At 42.5% G+C, this 15,912-nt stretch overlaps 1 long non-coding RNA gene across 2 annotated transcripts; it reads left to right on the forward strand.

The window, feature by feature from the left end:
- The first annotated feature begins 4,574 nt into the window (after window positions 1-4,574).
- On the forward strand, window positions 4,575-9,115 carry LOC142826497 (uncharacterized). 2 transcript variants are annotated; one of them, XR_012900671.1, is made up of 3 exons: window positions 4,575-4,815; window positions 6,749-6,877; window positions 7,554-9,115. It is a non-coding gene; the product is annotated as an uncharacterized LOC142826497 (long non-coding RNA). The 2 variants fall into 2 exon arrangements; XR_012900674.1 differs by lacking the exon at window positions 4,575-4,815 and adding an exon at window positions 6,107-6,335.
- The last annotated feature ends 6,797 nt before the right edge of the window (window positions 9,116-15,912 follow it).

The raw sequence follows: 15,912 nt of genomic DNA on the forward strand, positions 1-15,912 counted from the left end.
ATTTTTTTTAATATTAGCTATATCAATACAACCCCTAGCATGGATGCCATTATACTAGCTATACATGTCCTGTACAGGAATAAGCACAATTAAATGGGTATAACTGCCTCCACACTGGGAGGACGGTATGTATAGTTTTAACTACTCTGGTATAATTTAAGTGGTACAACTGGGATTTATGGACAAGACCTAAGTCACCCATTGATAGCTAGATACCCAGAATCCAAAAGGTTATAGTAAGATGGAGTTTGATAAAAGTGACTGAGGCTCCATCAGAAGAGACAGTCTCAGTTATGATCCTTCAGATACTATAACATTATTATTTCTTATAGTTTCTATAAGGGCTAGAAAACTTAATGGGTAATAGAAAGGACCAAAAATGTAGTTTTTGTACAAGCTTTCAAACACATAATTCTAGGCTCCCTGTATATACTCCATCAGCATTAAGACATTTTTTAAAACATGTTTTAATGACTGTACCAGACTGTTGGTCAGCAAAGGTTGGGGAACTTAGCATGTATTGTCATTTTATTGAACCTAATGTGAGAACACAACTCCCAAAGCCTTCAGTATATTGATGGGGAAACCCTTTTCTGCCCTCCCCCTCCTTGCCCATTCATTTCTTTAACTGCTGAAGTAGGAAACTAGCCATTAATTCAGACTTCAGTTTTGCCCAAAAAAGTGTAAAAACCCAACATTTTCTTATCATAAGAAGAGCAAATTGTTATTTCTGCCGACACTGAGAAATCTGCTAACAAGAAAAATAACGGAATCTTTAGACTGGAGAGACAAAGTGGTGAGGTAGTATCTTTTATTGGACTAACTGTGTTGGGGGGGGGGAGCGTGTGTATGTGTGTGTGTGTGAGAGAGAGAAAGACAGGCTTTTGAGCCACACAGAGGTCTTCTTCAGATTTGACCTATAAAAGATATTACTTCACTGACCTCGTCTCTCTAATATCCTGGGACTAAAATGACACTGCATACAATCTCTAGACTAGAAACATTTTATCATGTCTCTCTTCAGAGGAATAATTGTACTTTCCTTTCATAAATTGGGATAAAAGTAAAATAGTTCACGTCTTTTAACTTTTCAAATTCAAGACCAGATCCTCGGGTGGTGTAATTGGCATAGCATCAGATTTCAATAATCTGAAGATCTGTCCCCTGACCTCTTAGAAGTAATTTAGCAACAGGAATTAATTAAAAAGCACTGTGGTTTTCTTTCTTTTTTTTCACATATGGATTGGGATTTGGAACATTTGAACGGATTGTAGAGTTAGTGAACCAAATTCTGCCCTGTGCAAGCTGCAATGCATGACAATGGCATTATTCAAAGTGTCTGAGATGAGTGTTGGATAATATGAGCTAGTGAGGGGAGAAAATCCAACATTGGTCAGCATATTGCATTTATATAATCTCTTTCTAAACTTCCCCAGGCTCAGAGTACTTCTAGCATAGGCTCCTGCTTACTGCTCATAATGTCACTCTTAAGTGACTTGCTCTTGGTTACAGAGAAAACAATTATACCCCTTTTTATTCTATCATAGTGTGACATAACCAGGGTACAATCTAGACTAGTGACTAGCTGCCCTCTAATCTAGTGTGTCCTTTATGCTGTTTTTGCCTCCACTCCTGGACTGCTCACAAAACAGCCTCTAGCATATAAATCGCTCCCAGCTACGTCTATGTGCATTTGCAAACTGCCAGTCACACTTGGGCTTTCACTAGTGTGAATTATACTGCAAGGTGATCCCAGCATATTCACAGTCCTAGCCTTTCCCCAGAAATGTATGTCCTTTCCTGGACAATACAAATTCAAATAAAGGCTTTATAAACAAAAATTATATGCACACATCCCATTATAGCAAAAGTTTCCCAAATACTTCAATTCAAGCACACTGGTTTAGATAAAACAAGTTTATTGAATAAAACGAGGTAACTTGTATTCACTTAAAAGCTATCAGGCATACAAGTAAACAGTTACAAGAGAAATAAAGATAAAACATAAATAACTAATACGTAACTTAATAAACTATGTTAAAATCAAAGCAAGGTTTCTCTCACCACATTTTCTCACTAGTCTTGTTGGCCAAACTTCTAGGCCAGAACACTTTTTCTGTTTAATAACTGGTCCCTTTGTTCCTTCTGGTGTAGTGAATTTATGGATAAAAGGTGAGAGAGGAGGAGGGGCACCTTTAGGTATTTGTCCCTCATTTTCATAGCATCCATCCTCCTCTTAAAAACATTTCCCGCAGAGTTTCAGGAGACAAAAAGTCTACAGGGAAGGCTGGTTTTTCTACTTATTAGAACTCCCTTTGGGCTTGATGACTCTGATTACTGTTTAAATGCAAATTGAGCAGAGCACACACTCTTGATTGACAAGGATCTGTTTGCCAACTTCTGCCTGGGCAGGGCTGTTGCATGGAGTATGTGTTAATAACACTATGCAGTGTTCCATATCCTCTTCTATAATTTTTACCAGGAATGCCATTTATAATCCTACATTTGGAGCATCACAGAATATTCTTGGGCCTGGAATGTGATGCCATAGAGGATTATTTTCTACCTGGTGCTGTAGGAAAACATAGTTCTGTCCTGTAGGTGAGGTGTGCCAAATAATAGATTCCCTATTCCAAAGGGCTAATAGGAGAAGGGTACAGGCTGAGATAAAATGGGATGATATAATACATCAACAGAGAGAGGAGTGGAAGGACATTTTAATTAGATTGCATCCTAAAAGAGTAGGGTTGTGAGAAGATTTTTAAAGAAGCGGAGTGGGGTTAGTATATGTTAGTTCAGGGCTGTTCTGTGTAGAAGAGGTGGGGTAAAAAGGTATATGCTGCAGTGGAAGACAGGAACAAGGGAAAAGGCAGGAAAGAAGCAAAGTGAAGGGGGCATTACTACTGGAAACACGGAAAGCGACCTGAAAAATGTTCCTGAGAAGTGAATGGTCACATACCAGCTGGTGAACTCCACAGGCTCTTCCAGCACAGAGTGTCTGCTTCTGGGAGGCCAGCTGCCTATCTGAAGTGCTACTGTGTTCTTGTTTGAGGGTGAGGAAGAATAGCACTGAGCACAGCAGGACATGTGGAAGGGTGATCTGATGTGACAGCTAGTGTTCAGAGAGGAACAACCACTCCTGAGTGGGTACTTCTGCAATAGCCTTTTTTGGCTAAGAGCAGTTGAGTGAAAGTTTGTGAAATCAGATGACATTCCCATTTTCTCATTTGACTCTCCATAAAGACCAGTGAGAGTCAAATACACTCGTATAGTTCATCTCTTTATACAGATAGCCCAGGGCATTTGTGAGAGTCAGCATTGCCTAGTGATTGGCAATCAGATCACTTCGGGTCTAGTTTTGGTGTTGCCATGATTCCCAGCTTTTTGCCCTCAGTGATTACAGATACTGCAGTCTGATTACTTTCAGTGGATTTGCATAGACAGAGTAAACAATTTTGTAGATGCTCCCCAGCAGTGGTGCACTGCAACAGCTTTTGGAGTGGGAGTGCAGCTTCTTTTACTTCTGTCCATGCTCCTCACCACTCCCTAGAGCTAGGACCAACAGGACCCCTGTCCTGCCAGTCAGGTGGAAACTTTCAGCAGAGCACCTGGCATGGGGTTGAGGGGGATTTGGGGCTGGCAGTTGAGCTCTCAGGCTGCAGTGGGCCTGGTGGCAGGGACTGTAGGCTGCAGAGACATGTGGTGGGACACCCCAACACTTGAGAATGCTATAGTACCCCTGCTCTCCTATTTCCTGCACCTATACTACCCAGGAAGGAATAGCCTTCTGCCCATTCTCTTTTAGCTGCATTGGTTTTGCAGAACTAACAGGAGTCATTGTGGTCACTAATGTGAGATCTGATACTGGGTGCACCCAGCAGCAGCTGTTCTGTGGGGTAAAAAGGTGTCATTTAGTCTAAGTAGAACTGAACTCTCCTGTCCCCGCATGGAAAGGTTGCCATAGAAGCTTAGCTAAAGATTGTGTGCATGTGTGTACATGCATGCAACCTCAAAGAGTTTTAATCCTTCTAGGTCTGTGAATATTTGTTCTAAGAAATCTTTATAAGATAAATAAACACAGCTGCTCCTTAGCAGACTGGTGTCATCTACTTACTATTTGACCCTGGCTTCTAGGGTTCTGAGTTAAGACTGATTAAGACTGACAAACCCTGATTATGTAACACTTCATAGGAGTGTGCTACCCATCTGGACAAGAAAGAAAACATTCCCATGGGTTTTTGCCCTACAGTTTTCTGCATCACCGGAGGTGTAGATGAAGTTTTGTGCACTGCTCTTTACATAGGAATTTAGACATCATCTCTGTCTTCTTCCCCTGTGCCCCTTTTTGGTGTATGTGCATGTGTGAACTATATAAATTAAGCATTAAAAAAGTCTGTGTGCACAGACAGTCTTTGTAGATTTGCTTTATAACGAGGACCAGAAGCTGGATTATTACAATCTCATGGTTTATTTAGCCTTAGATATTGTGCATTTGCTTCTCAGCAAGTCCTTCAGCTGTGAGTGATAGCATAGAAGAAGCCGACAGACTTTTAGATGTTGGAAAGTTAGGCAGATTAAGTTTATGGCTATGTTTTACTAGATCCCATCTGTCAAAGCTCATTTCGGAATGTATGTTGTCATTCAGATACTTAAGGTCTTACTGCTGATGTGAAAACATAGTGGGCATTCATTCTGGCAAGTGACCATTGGGAAAGATGGCTGGATTCCAAAGAAAGGTTAAACAGGGATAAAGTGAGGGCCACACAGGGTTGAAAACTCTTTTCGTAAAGAAACCATATGGAGGCCAGACCCAAGGTAGGTGATAAAGACTTTACCAGATCAACTTATGAACAGAAGTGGGATTTTTATGGATTCCATTTTGTATGGTGTAAACATTACCCTGTAGTGAATGATGTTCATAGCATAAACTTAAACAACAAATGGTCTGGTAGCACTTTATAGACTAACGAAATATGTAGATGGTATCACGAGCTTTCGTGGGCACAGCCCACTTCTTCAGAAGCTCATGATACCATGTACATATTTTGTTAGTCTATAAAGTGCTACCAGTCCATTAGTTGTTTTTTTAGTTTATCCTGTACAGACTAACTTGGCTACCCCCCGAAGCTTTTGTTCATAGCATAGACACTCCCTTCAACCCTTAAACCCCTCCTTTAGGAAAAATGAAAAGAAAAATAATAATAACTTTGATTTTTTTTTAAGCCAGAAACCCTTCTCTCCTTATAGGGTCAATGTTCTGCTTGGGAAAGTGCCAGAGACTCCATAAAGCCCACTATCACCTTTCATCGTCGCTATTGATTTTACATGGAAGGAATTTAAAGTGGGATCCACAGAGGCATATATTCCACAAAACTCCCACTTGTCGTTTAGTTGTGTATAGGCTCCTGAAATCTCACAGTACCCAAGTTTCTGCAGTAAAAAAATTCATGAATCTGGGTGTCTTGTCTATGTTTCTATCTGCTGCCTCCCTCTGTGCATAGGTGTCAGAGCAGTTAATGAATTGGGGGAAGACAGATATACAGCTATCTCAATTATGAGAGGTGACTGTTCCGGTAGGCATGTGCAGAAACTTTCTAATCCCAGAACAGCTTGGGGGAGGCAGTCCTCCTTTATACAGACTTTAGCCTAGCCCCCCCCCCATCCTCATTGCTGCAGGCCCAGCAAAGTCTGTTGCTGGCCTTGTCCTCAGGTGCCTGTCTTTCTGCATTCATTGGGCACTGGCTACCTCACCTAAGCTTTGTTGATTGTACTGAGTTCCTAGGATTTTTCTAGGCACCGGAAAGTTCAGTGTTGTGATGCTCAGTGTCACAACAACTTAGACCCTTCTTGTGGATCTAGGCCTCAGATTTTAAGATGGTGAGGGTGTCAGCATAACCCCTTAGCTAGCTACCTAGTATCTGCAATCTCAATACGTCAGCATGGTGCTGATTAGCTCTCATCAGTGTCCAGACTCCATAGTTGATGAGCAGACATTTCTCACCTGGCAGGGAAGTGACTCATCACCCTTTGGGAGCAGATGGGAAATGGGCAGTTGAGGGTGTCAGGGTGATACAGAACATAGAGGGAGTGAAGAGAGATGGTTAGGTTAGAGGGAAAGGAAGGATTGTTGGGTTGATGGTTGAACCTGGTACAGCCTGGGAGCAGGCTGCGTGTGTGGAGAACCTAGAGAGCACTGCTGGGGGCCAACTGGAGCCTCACAGGAACCTGCCCATCTCCTCTCCTCTAGTTCCACCGGCTATGCCCTCATCCTGTCTCCTAATTCTTCTCCCCTCCATCACCTTTTCCCTATGCCCCTATTCTGAAAAAGACATGGGGTGGGGAGTCTCCAGCTTTCACTGATAATATTTTGTGATGCTGAGACTGAAGTAATGAACATGGTGCTGAGCTCACAAACAAAACTATCTCCTGAGTGCCCCAGTTCTGCCACTAACTTGCTGGGGGCCCCCAAGCAAACCACAAAAGCCTTGCTTAGGTGTTGCAGATGCTCAGTGTAACGCACAAGGAGATAGTGAGGGACCTTGTCTCCTCTTTATGGGATGCTGATACTCAGGTCAATGACTGGTCTGTGCCTCAGTTTCCCTACCTGCAGAATGAGGATGATGATCTTTATCAGGGCAAGGCTATGTGGATTAGTATATTCATGCTGCTGCAGAGTTTTGAAACTATGAAATAGTGTCTTTTTTCAGTTTGAGTATTACAAATCTGCATGCAAAATATCTCTCTTTAGTTGCAGTTCCTGGTTGTTGCGGCTATAAAACATTCAAGTGACTGAGGCAGTAGCTACTTAGAACCCTGACAAGGAAGACTGCTGACAGAAAGACAGGCAGCATGGAAAGGTGTGAAGCCTTGGGAGAAGGTATGATTCATCCAATGTGGCTTGCGTTACAGGAGCTTGGACAGTTCTGCCTGGGAAGGAATAGAGTGTGTTAGGATATTGTTGTATGAAAGGAATGGAGATGGAGAAAGAGCCCTGGTCCTGCTCACATTATATGCTTATGCAAATTTAATTAAGAGAGATTGTATTTAAAATATGCTATTCAATTACATAGTTTCAAAGTGTGCAACATGAACATCAGTTCCATCAGGGGCAGCACCCGGTACTTTGATTATACACAGCATAGCAACTTTTATGGAGTCTTATCTTTCATACTTGTGATGTTATGCCCTCATATTTGTATGGAAATATCCTTTTGAATATGAATATGCATAACTCAAATATGTTTTTATGAAAAACAGGGCCAAGTAACCTATCATTCAAGAGCCCGTAGACCCCTGAATATGCATAGTTTATTTGTGTACATGTGTTATTCTTGCATGTGAAATTTAAAAATATTAAGTGGAAACCTGTTTTATGAATGTCTTCTAATGAAAGTCATTAGTAGCACATATGGAACTTAATGGCTTAGTGCTCAAAACAATGGTCCACGAATGGTTTTGTTTGTCCTGTAAGCCTAAACTGTGATTGGTCCTGCAAAGACATGTGACTATGCCACCTGGTGTTAGATTCCATCTTGAATTTGGAATTTTTCCAGCACACAGAGGGAGAATTGAACAAAGGATTGCTGCCTTGAGGAAATTCTATTTAAGGGATGAGGAGCAAAGAATGTTGTCTTCAGCTGCCCTTTGAAATTGCCTCTCCACCAAAAGAAGACACATGAAAACACCCGGAAAAAGAGAACTATAACAAGAGGGTTGGAGAAGCACTGCTAAGTTTTGCCAATTAATAGAACCCCAAATGTTTGACAGTATGACAATACATAAGCAGCTTTCCTGCTAGCCTGTCTGGTGGGCCACTAAAGACCCCAGGCTTCTAAGATCCACAGATTCAGGATAGACACACCAAGCAGCCTGCCCTGGGGGCAGGGAATCCTGTCCTTTCCAAGCTGGAGTTTTGGAATTTGGGTCCATCTCACTTTGAAATTTCAAAACAAAATGGTTTTATTATTTTGAAACTTGTTTGTTTCGCTCCTTCAGAAAACTTTGAAATTCTGCTTTCAAATGTTCATAATGTCTCACAGAACAGAGATTCTGACTTCTTTGACCAGCTCTGTACTCTCTAGCACTAGTAACCTCTTGAAGTCAAGGGAATTTTGTCTGAGTAAGGATTGCAGGATCCAAGACTTTATTCTTTTAATCCACAAGTGGATTTTATTTTTACCATATTTGATGTGCTCCTTTAATAAAGGAAGAACAATTGTTATTATGTTTTAAAGTTTAGCTTCGGATGGATCCTTGTAGGTATCCAAAGCTATGTTTAAGTTGTTGTTGTTTTATTATTTCCTATTTGTAATACTATAGCTTTAAGAGATCCAGTCATAGACCAGGACCCCACTGTGGTAGATGCAGTACAAACACAAAACAAGAAGACAGTATTTGGCCTGAAGAGATTATAATCTGAATAAGTCTTTGGGTATAAGGCTATAGGTCACCTTTCCCCTCTGCAGAGGAATAACACAACAGGGCAAGGAAATTTCATGAGTTTCCATTCATGCAGATGACTCTTGTGTGTGCATGGTTTATTTCAGCATGCAAAAGAATCTGTGGGTTTCTGTACTTTGTAATCTAGTGATCCCTGATGTCCACACAATTATTGGGGGGCAGGGGCTCTGCAAGAGAGTGGGGGCATGTTGGCTCTTTTTCTATCACTGTGCTCCTGGAGCACAACTCTGTTTCCAAGGAGTTTCTCTCAGATGTTGGTGGTTGCCCTATGAGATAAAGAGCAGGGTCTATAGCATAGAGGGGGAAAGAGCATAACTGAATAGAAACTCAGTCTATCAGATACTGGCTTTTCCCTGAATAGAATAATTTTGGAGGACCTACCTGGTTCTCCCATCCTGCCTTTCTCCGACCTACCTTCCTTGTTCAGGGTGGCTGATCCTTCAGAGAGACTTCTACAGGGGAAGGAATGTGCATGCTGCTTGACAGAAATCTCCCCCTCAGTGGGTTCAGGCTTCTTTCCATTCATGGAAGTTTTTTCACAATGAAATGAGTATGGCCAGCTCTTGTGATATTATTGAGTCCATGATATTTGCAATATTATTTTATAGCTCTTGTTCCTGGAGTCAAGTGATTATGTGAGAGTCTCATCTTTCTATTAAAAAGAGTATGTTTCTGGATACATCATGGTGGAGAAAAGTTTGAAAATGCACCCTAATGGCACTCTTAAAGGCTCACAAACCAGAAAACAAAGCCCAAATTTTATTGTTTTTTTTATTAAACTCATGATTTTATAATCAATCTTATAATTTCTTGAGACTGGCTCCAGATTTTTAATACTTAGGGGATGAGCAATACTGAGATAAACAAATAGTACAGGTAATAAAGACCCTAATGCAGACTACTCTCCTTTGGTGCTTAGAAGCTTTAATTATTTAAATAGGCACTGATGTAACTGATTTCCCAGCTGTGTAATTGGATGGGTTTTTTTTTTTTTATCTAATAGTCCCCACTTATTGACAAAGTTTTTAAAAATATCATCCCTATTGTGGGCCCAACAAAAACAATATAGCACCAGTCTAGCAGTAGTTTCACATGTATCTCTTCTGTTGAGGCCAATAAAATGTGTGTATGTGTAAGTAGTGTAAAACTGGACAAAATATAGTATAGTGGTTAATTAACAAACTCACTTCCCTCATTGCTATTCAGTGATGCTAATGCTCAGACAAGGAAAGAACAAAATGAGCCCAGTTAATTTCAGCTCTGTAGAAACACAAGAAAGCAGAAATGTTTTCCAAATGGAAAAAGAGAAAATTAGGAGATAAAGAATTTTTAATTTCCAGTTTCTAAGAGGGGTATTATCAACAACAATATAAAAGATGGTAAGTATTCCGTTGAAATGAGAAAAGTGATTACTTCACAAGCAAGTGAATTACTTTCCATATCTTTTCTTCCCTGCTTGTGTCTCTTAATTTCTTTTCCCCTCTGGTGATACTACTCAACTCTGTAATTGCAGTATAAAGTATTGTAGTTTTGTACTGAATTTGGTGCTTATTTATAACTTCAGAATAAGTTATAATAGTTATGAGGTGAAAATAGCCACCATGGATTTGTAAAGAACAAATCTTGTCAAACCAATCTGATAGCTTTCTTTGATAAGATAAGTCTTGCGGATAAGGGAGACGCGCTAGGCATGGTATACCTAGACTTTAGTAAAGCATTTGATACAGTCTCATATGACCTTCTTATCAATAAACTAGGAAAATACAACCTAGATGGGGCGACTGTAAGGTGGGTGCATAACTGGCTAGATAACCTTTATCAGAGAGTAGTTATTAATGGTTCACAGTCATGATAGAAGGGCATAACAAGTGGAGTTCTGCAGGGGGTCTATTTTGGGACCAGTTCTGTTCAATATCTTCATCAATGATATAGATATTGGCATAGAGAGTATGCTTATTAAGTTTACAGATGATACCAAGTTAGGTGGGGTTGCAACTGCTTTGGAGTTACAAAACTGTTGCAAAATAATATTCAAAATAATCTGGAGAAATGGTCTGAGGTAAATAGGATGAAGTTTAATAAGGACAAATACAAAGTACTCCACTTAGGAAGGAACAGTTTCACACATACAGAATGGAAAGTGACTGTCTAGGAAGGAGTACTGCAGAAACAGATCTACGGGTCATAGTGGACCACAAGCTAAATATGGGTCAACAATGTGACACTGTTGCAAAAAAAGCAAACATGATTCTGAGATACATTGACTGGAGTGTTTTGAGCAAGACATGAGAAGTCATTCTTCCACTCTACGCTGAACTGATTGGAGTATTGTGTCCAGTTCTGGGAATCACATTTCAAGATTTGGAGAAATTGGAGAAGGTCCAGAGAAGAGCAACAAAAATGATTAAAGGTCTAGAAAACATGAGCTATGAAGGAAAACTGAAAGAACTGGGCTTGTTTAGTTTAGGAAAGAGAAGACATGATAGCTGTTTCCAAGTATCTAAAAGGGTGTCACAAGGAGGAGGGAGAAAAAATTGTTCCCTTTGGCCTCTGAGAATAGGAGAAGAAACAATGAACTTAAAATTTCAGCAAGGGAGGTTTAGGTTAGACATTAGGAAAAACTTCCTATCTGTTAGGGTCAGGGTTCCCTGTAATGTGCGCACCTATGTGGGCGTGCACCAAGAATTTCATTCCCACCCATCCTCTCAGCAGAGCTGTGCAACTGCAGCCCCAGCTGTTCCCAGGGGCGGAGCCATGTGGTGGGTGAATGCCTACCCCAGGAGCAACTGGGCAGCCACACGTAGCAGCTACCGGAACTGGAACCTAGGCTGCAGTACTAAAAATAGCACTATGGCCAGTCGAGCTCCAGCTCCAGCCCCAATGTGAGATGTATGTGCAGATAAAATGTAAGAAGATACACCTGGCAGGTCATCAGGCGGTAGCATGACTTGAGACAAAGGTCTCCAGACTGGAGATGGGAGATACTAATCTCCCCAGCTAATAATTGTGAGTCTTATAATAGAAGTCAATTAGCATCCTGAGTGAAATACTAATGAAAATGTCCCAGGGACTAGGAAGGAAGGAAATAGCAAGAGAGAAATAGGGTGGGGAACAGAGTTCAATGCGCCTTCTAATCTTTTCCACTCAAGGTGGATTTTTTTAAATCTATGGGTGGAATACATTTTATATGTGCACCCAGGGTTATGCGAATGTGCATCACCAGCAGAAACAAAAACCTAGCTGTGGGCTCTCTGCTAATCAGGTGGGCAGCATTTAAATCTCTCTCGAGTGGCCACACAAGCAAATAGCTTACAGGGAATACTGGTGTGGTGGGGGGGAGACAATCCCATTTTAGAAGTAGGGTAATATTTCCCAAAGGAAAATGGGACTGGACTAGCCTGCGTTCCCCCTTTCCCTCCCACCCACCACTTGGCTAGCCTCAGCTGCTCTCTTGAGACCCTCCCCCGGGGGCCGGTCCCAGCTGCTCACCTGCTTCTCCTCATCCCTTCCATGGGGTTGATCACAGCCATTCACCGGAGGAATCCTGCTAGCTCCCTGCTCACTAGGACTGGTGAAGTTGGCAAAAGGAAATGGGATAAGTGCCCACTTAAAGAAAAAAGTTGAGACGGCCAGAGCAGGTCTTATAAGGGGGTTGTCCTGCCCCAAATGGGATATATGGCAATCCTAGAAGTAAAGAGCATAGGGAGCAAAGGACTGGCTTGAAATTTCTGGGGGGTAGGTATGCAAAGCAGACATATGCCCTGGCACTCTTCAGCAAAGAAATAAATTGACAGTGTGTTTGTTTCACCAAAAAGGTCTCCCACCCAGACTTGGTTGAACATGCTTCAGGGAACATTGGGTCAGCTACACTCCTTTAGATGACAGGATTACTTGCTAGTTAAGTTGAGGCCATCGGAAACATGTTATCATTTTGTTTCCCTGTGGTTCCAGTTGTTATGAAGTGGGATTTTTTTGGTAATGGTTTTAATGAAACCCATGTGTGCCTCTGTTTCTCATTGCATTGCTACTCAGTGGCGAGTGGAGAGTGTACTAAATTTGTTCTTGGGTCAAACTAAAAAGAGACATGGGTGTGCGTCCACCCGCTGTGAGTAGAATGAAGAATCATTAAGTAACTGATTGAAACTGACCCAGATCAACTGTGGGGAGGGAGGCAGAGAGCTCTCGGCAAGCTCCAGAGACTCATGGAAGCTGGGCAGAAACCCCAATTCCAGAACAAAGAACTGGAAGATGTGAGGTGAAGAATAAAGTATTGACTTCTGGAAGGGACTGGGGCTCACACTCTTACTAGGAAGTGACTAAGGAAGGAAATAAGAGAGAGAGTCTGAAAATGGAGCTCCCTCCAGCTTGGCTTGGTGGATGGCTCGGGCTTAGAGATTCACTCTGAGGAGGCAGTGAGGCCTACCTGAAGGAAAAAATGAGATCCTACCTTGGGGATTTGGCACATCAGAAGGAGTTTCTCCAAGAGACTGTCCAAATTTGGGTGTAACACCTATCCCATGGGTCTGTGATACAGATTGTACCCCCCTTAACTGGGACTCTGTGGTCCGGCAACTTTTGTGGCCTGGCATGGACCACAGATATTCCTAGATCACAGAGCCCAGAAACAGGGAGGTCTGGCGGTGGGTGAGGAGCATGTTAGGAGGCACCAGCAACCCAGTGTGTGTGTGGAGGGGGGAACAAGCAGCGCCCAGAGAGCTCTGTCCCTGGTCGCGGAGCTCTGGCTCGGCCCAACACCCCAGGCCTGGCTGCGCAGCTACAGCCTGGCCATGGGAGTCAAGCGGCTGCTGAGCTCTGCACTGGCTGCATGGCTCCAGCTGTGGCACTCTGCCCCAGCAGCATCTAGAGAGCCCCGGGGGGCAGGGCTGGGGCAGCAGAGGGGGCAGGCTGGAACCCTAACCTGGTGGCAGCACAGCCCAAGAGGAGAGGGACCTTCCTTGGTCCATCAAATGCCCTTGTTTGGGACCAGTCAGGTCCCGAGGTTGCCAGACCAGCTAGGTCCATTCTGTACCAATATTTCTGTTTGCTATGACATGAATCTCTATTTGTTAAATAAACGCACACTTGCTCTCTCTATAACCCCCCCCCCCCCACCCAAATGCTGAGTCTTGAGTGGAGCTGTCTTCTAAGATGGACTAGCAAGTTGTAGAGTAATGTTCCTTTGGGAATGTTCCTCCTGGTCAGTCTATGAGTGTTCAGTGGATAAGGGTTTGGATGCTCCAGGGGGATGCTTGGGTTGAAGTGCATCTGTCGTTAACCTGTAAAGACAAAGTGAGGCATGAGAAGGCCTGAAGGGGAGTGCTCATGTTGCCAGCGGCATCAGGAAGCTGACCCTGGCCTGGCACAGATTAGGCTCACTGATGCTAAGGGCAGGTGTTGCAAGGTGCTTTGGAAGCCTGGGTAGCCCTGGGGAACATCACAGAATCCCTTGTGTGTATGCATTATTATACACTCTTTAATTACATGATCATATACCACTGTTTGGTTTTTATTTACAGTTATTCAACATTTTCCTTTTTATCCTTCTCATTCAATGCGTGTCCCCGCAGGTTCTTTTAATAGTTACTATTCATACCATGCACTGAATAGAAAATTAATTTCCTCATGGGCTTTTCTGTGGCACTCATCACCATAGTGTCTGTGTACTGCACAGAAATTAACTCATTGATCTTCACAGTGTTCCAGTGAGGTGAGAGATGGTACTATCCCCATTTTACAGATAAGGAATTGAGGAACAGGGAAAGTCAGACCAAAATGGTCCACTAACTTGGGATGAGATGAATTTGCAATACCTAGCACCTGTTTTTTCAGAGTATATAGCATTTTATAGCACTTCATATCCATGGTACAGCTCCTACTAAGAACATTTGCAGTTGTGAGTGCTCAGCTGTTCTGCAAATCTGGCCACAATTGTTTCCTGTTGGGCACTCAGAAAATCAGTAAGAGGCTCTCTATCACTATCACTTTCTTCAATATCTAACTCTGATTCATCCCCAGAGAGAGCACTGTCTAACTCTGATTCATCCCCAGAACACTGAAAGTGAGGCAACGGTTGTGCACAAAAATATTGTGTGATTCCCATAGTCAAAGACTGTATCATAATGAATGTTGCTCAGACAATTTTGATGGAGACACATTCTGGCATTTCCTAATTTTCAAGACCTTCCTTTTGTAACCTTAACAATGTTTTTTCTAATGTAGGGATGTAATCACCTAATACAAAATTCAGAAAACACCCCCACAAAATTCTATCACATGGAACAATATTGACCCCCAACTACTATTATCAGTGGGGTTCAGCCCTTTAGATCTACACTGGCCTCTGAGCTAATGGAGTAAGTGAAAACAGTAGTAGGCTGTTATCTTGTATGTGGACCAGCCATTGTAAGGATATGAGAGAAACTTTGCCAGTGGGTTTCACAGTTACTTGCTGATAGCAGAGAGAGGCAGAGAAGAGGGACATCTAGCTTCATTTCCATTGTGGGGCTGGAGCACCCACAGGGAAAAATTATTGCTTGTGTGGAGCATTCACTGGCAGCCAAGCTCTCTGCTCTGCCACCTTACCCCAGCTTCTCTTGCTTGCTGTCTGCCTTGCTGATCAACTCCTCCTCCCTCCCAGCACCTTCCGCCTACTGCAAAACAGCTGTTCAGAAGGCTCTGAGGGAGGAGCAGGGCCATGGTGCACTCAGGGAGGATGTAGGGTAGAGACCAGTTAGGGCAGGGACTTAAGGGAATGAATGTTTGAATAAGGGTTTCCATCTGTGGACTCTGAGCCAGTTTAGAAAAGTGCACCTTTAAAATACTGCACACAACCTGTCCAAATAAAAATGTAAAAAATCCAACAACCCTCTATGACATTTGCTTAAAAAAATCCATAAGGTGGTAACTATAGTATGCTTGATAGAGTTGTGTCATATGTGGCTACATCTACACTGCAGGCTTCTTGCACAAGAAGCCTTTTGCCCAAGAGTTTTTGCGCAAAAACTTCTTGTGCAAGAGCATGTCTGCACCTCAAAGTGCATTGCAAAAGTGATGTGCTTTTGTGCAAGAGAGCGTCCACACTGCATGGATGCTCTTGCGCAAGAAAGCTCTGATGACCATTCACAGAATGGCCATCAGAGCACCTGTGCTTTTTCCCATAGGAAGTGTCCACTCTTGCCTTTTTCCGCAATAGCTGTAGCGCAAAAGGGAGTTATGCCTCATAGAAGGAGGTTTACCTATACCAGCAAAAGCCCTCTGTTCTGCCATTTTACTGCTGATTTACTTGCGCAAAAGCATATTTGAGGTGTGGATCCTCCACAGGTTTTTGTGCAAAAACAGCCATTAGGTATTACTGGCAGTCATTTAGGATGACCAAATAAACTGTCAAGACTCCATATCCTGATATCTAATATATATGTGAGGAAATTTGTGTGTCTGTCTGTGCGTGCTTCC

Source organism: Pelodiscus sinensis, chromosome 1 (genome assembly GCF_049634645.1).
Source record: "Pelodiscus sinensis isolate JC-2024 chromosome 1, ASM4963464v1, whole genome shotgun sequence".
NCBI lineage: Eukaryota > Metazoa > Chordata > Testudines > Trionychidae > Pelodiscus > Pelodiscus sinensis.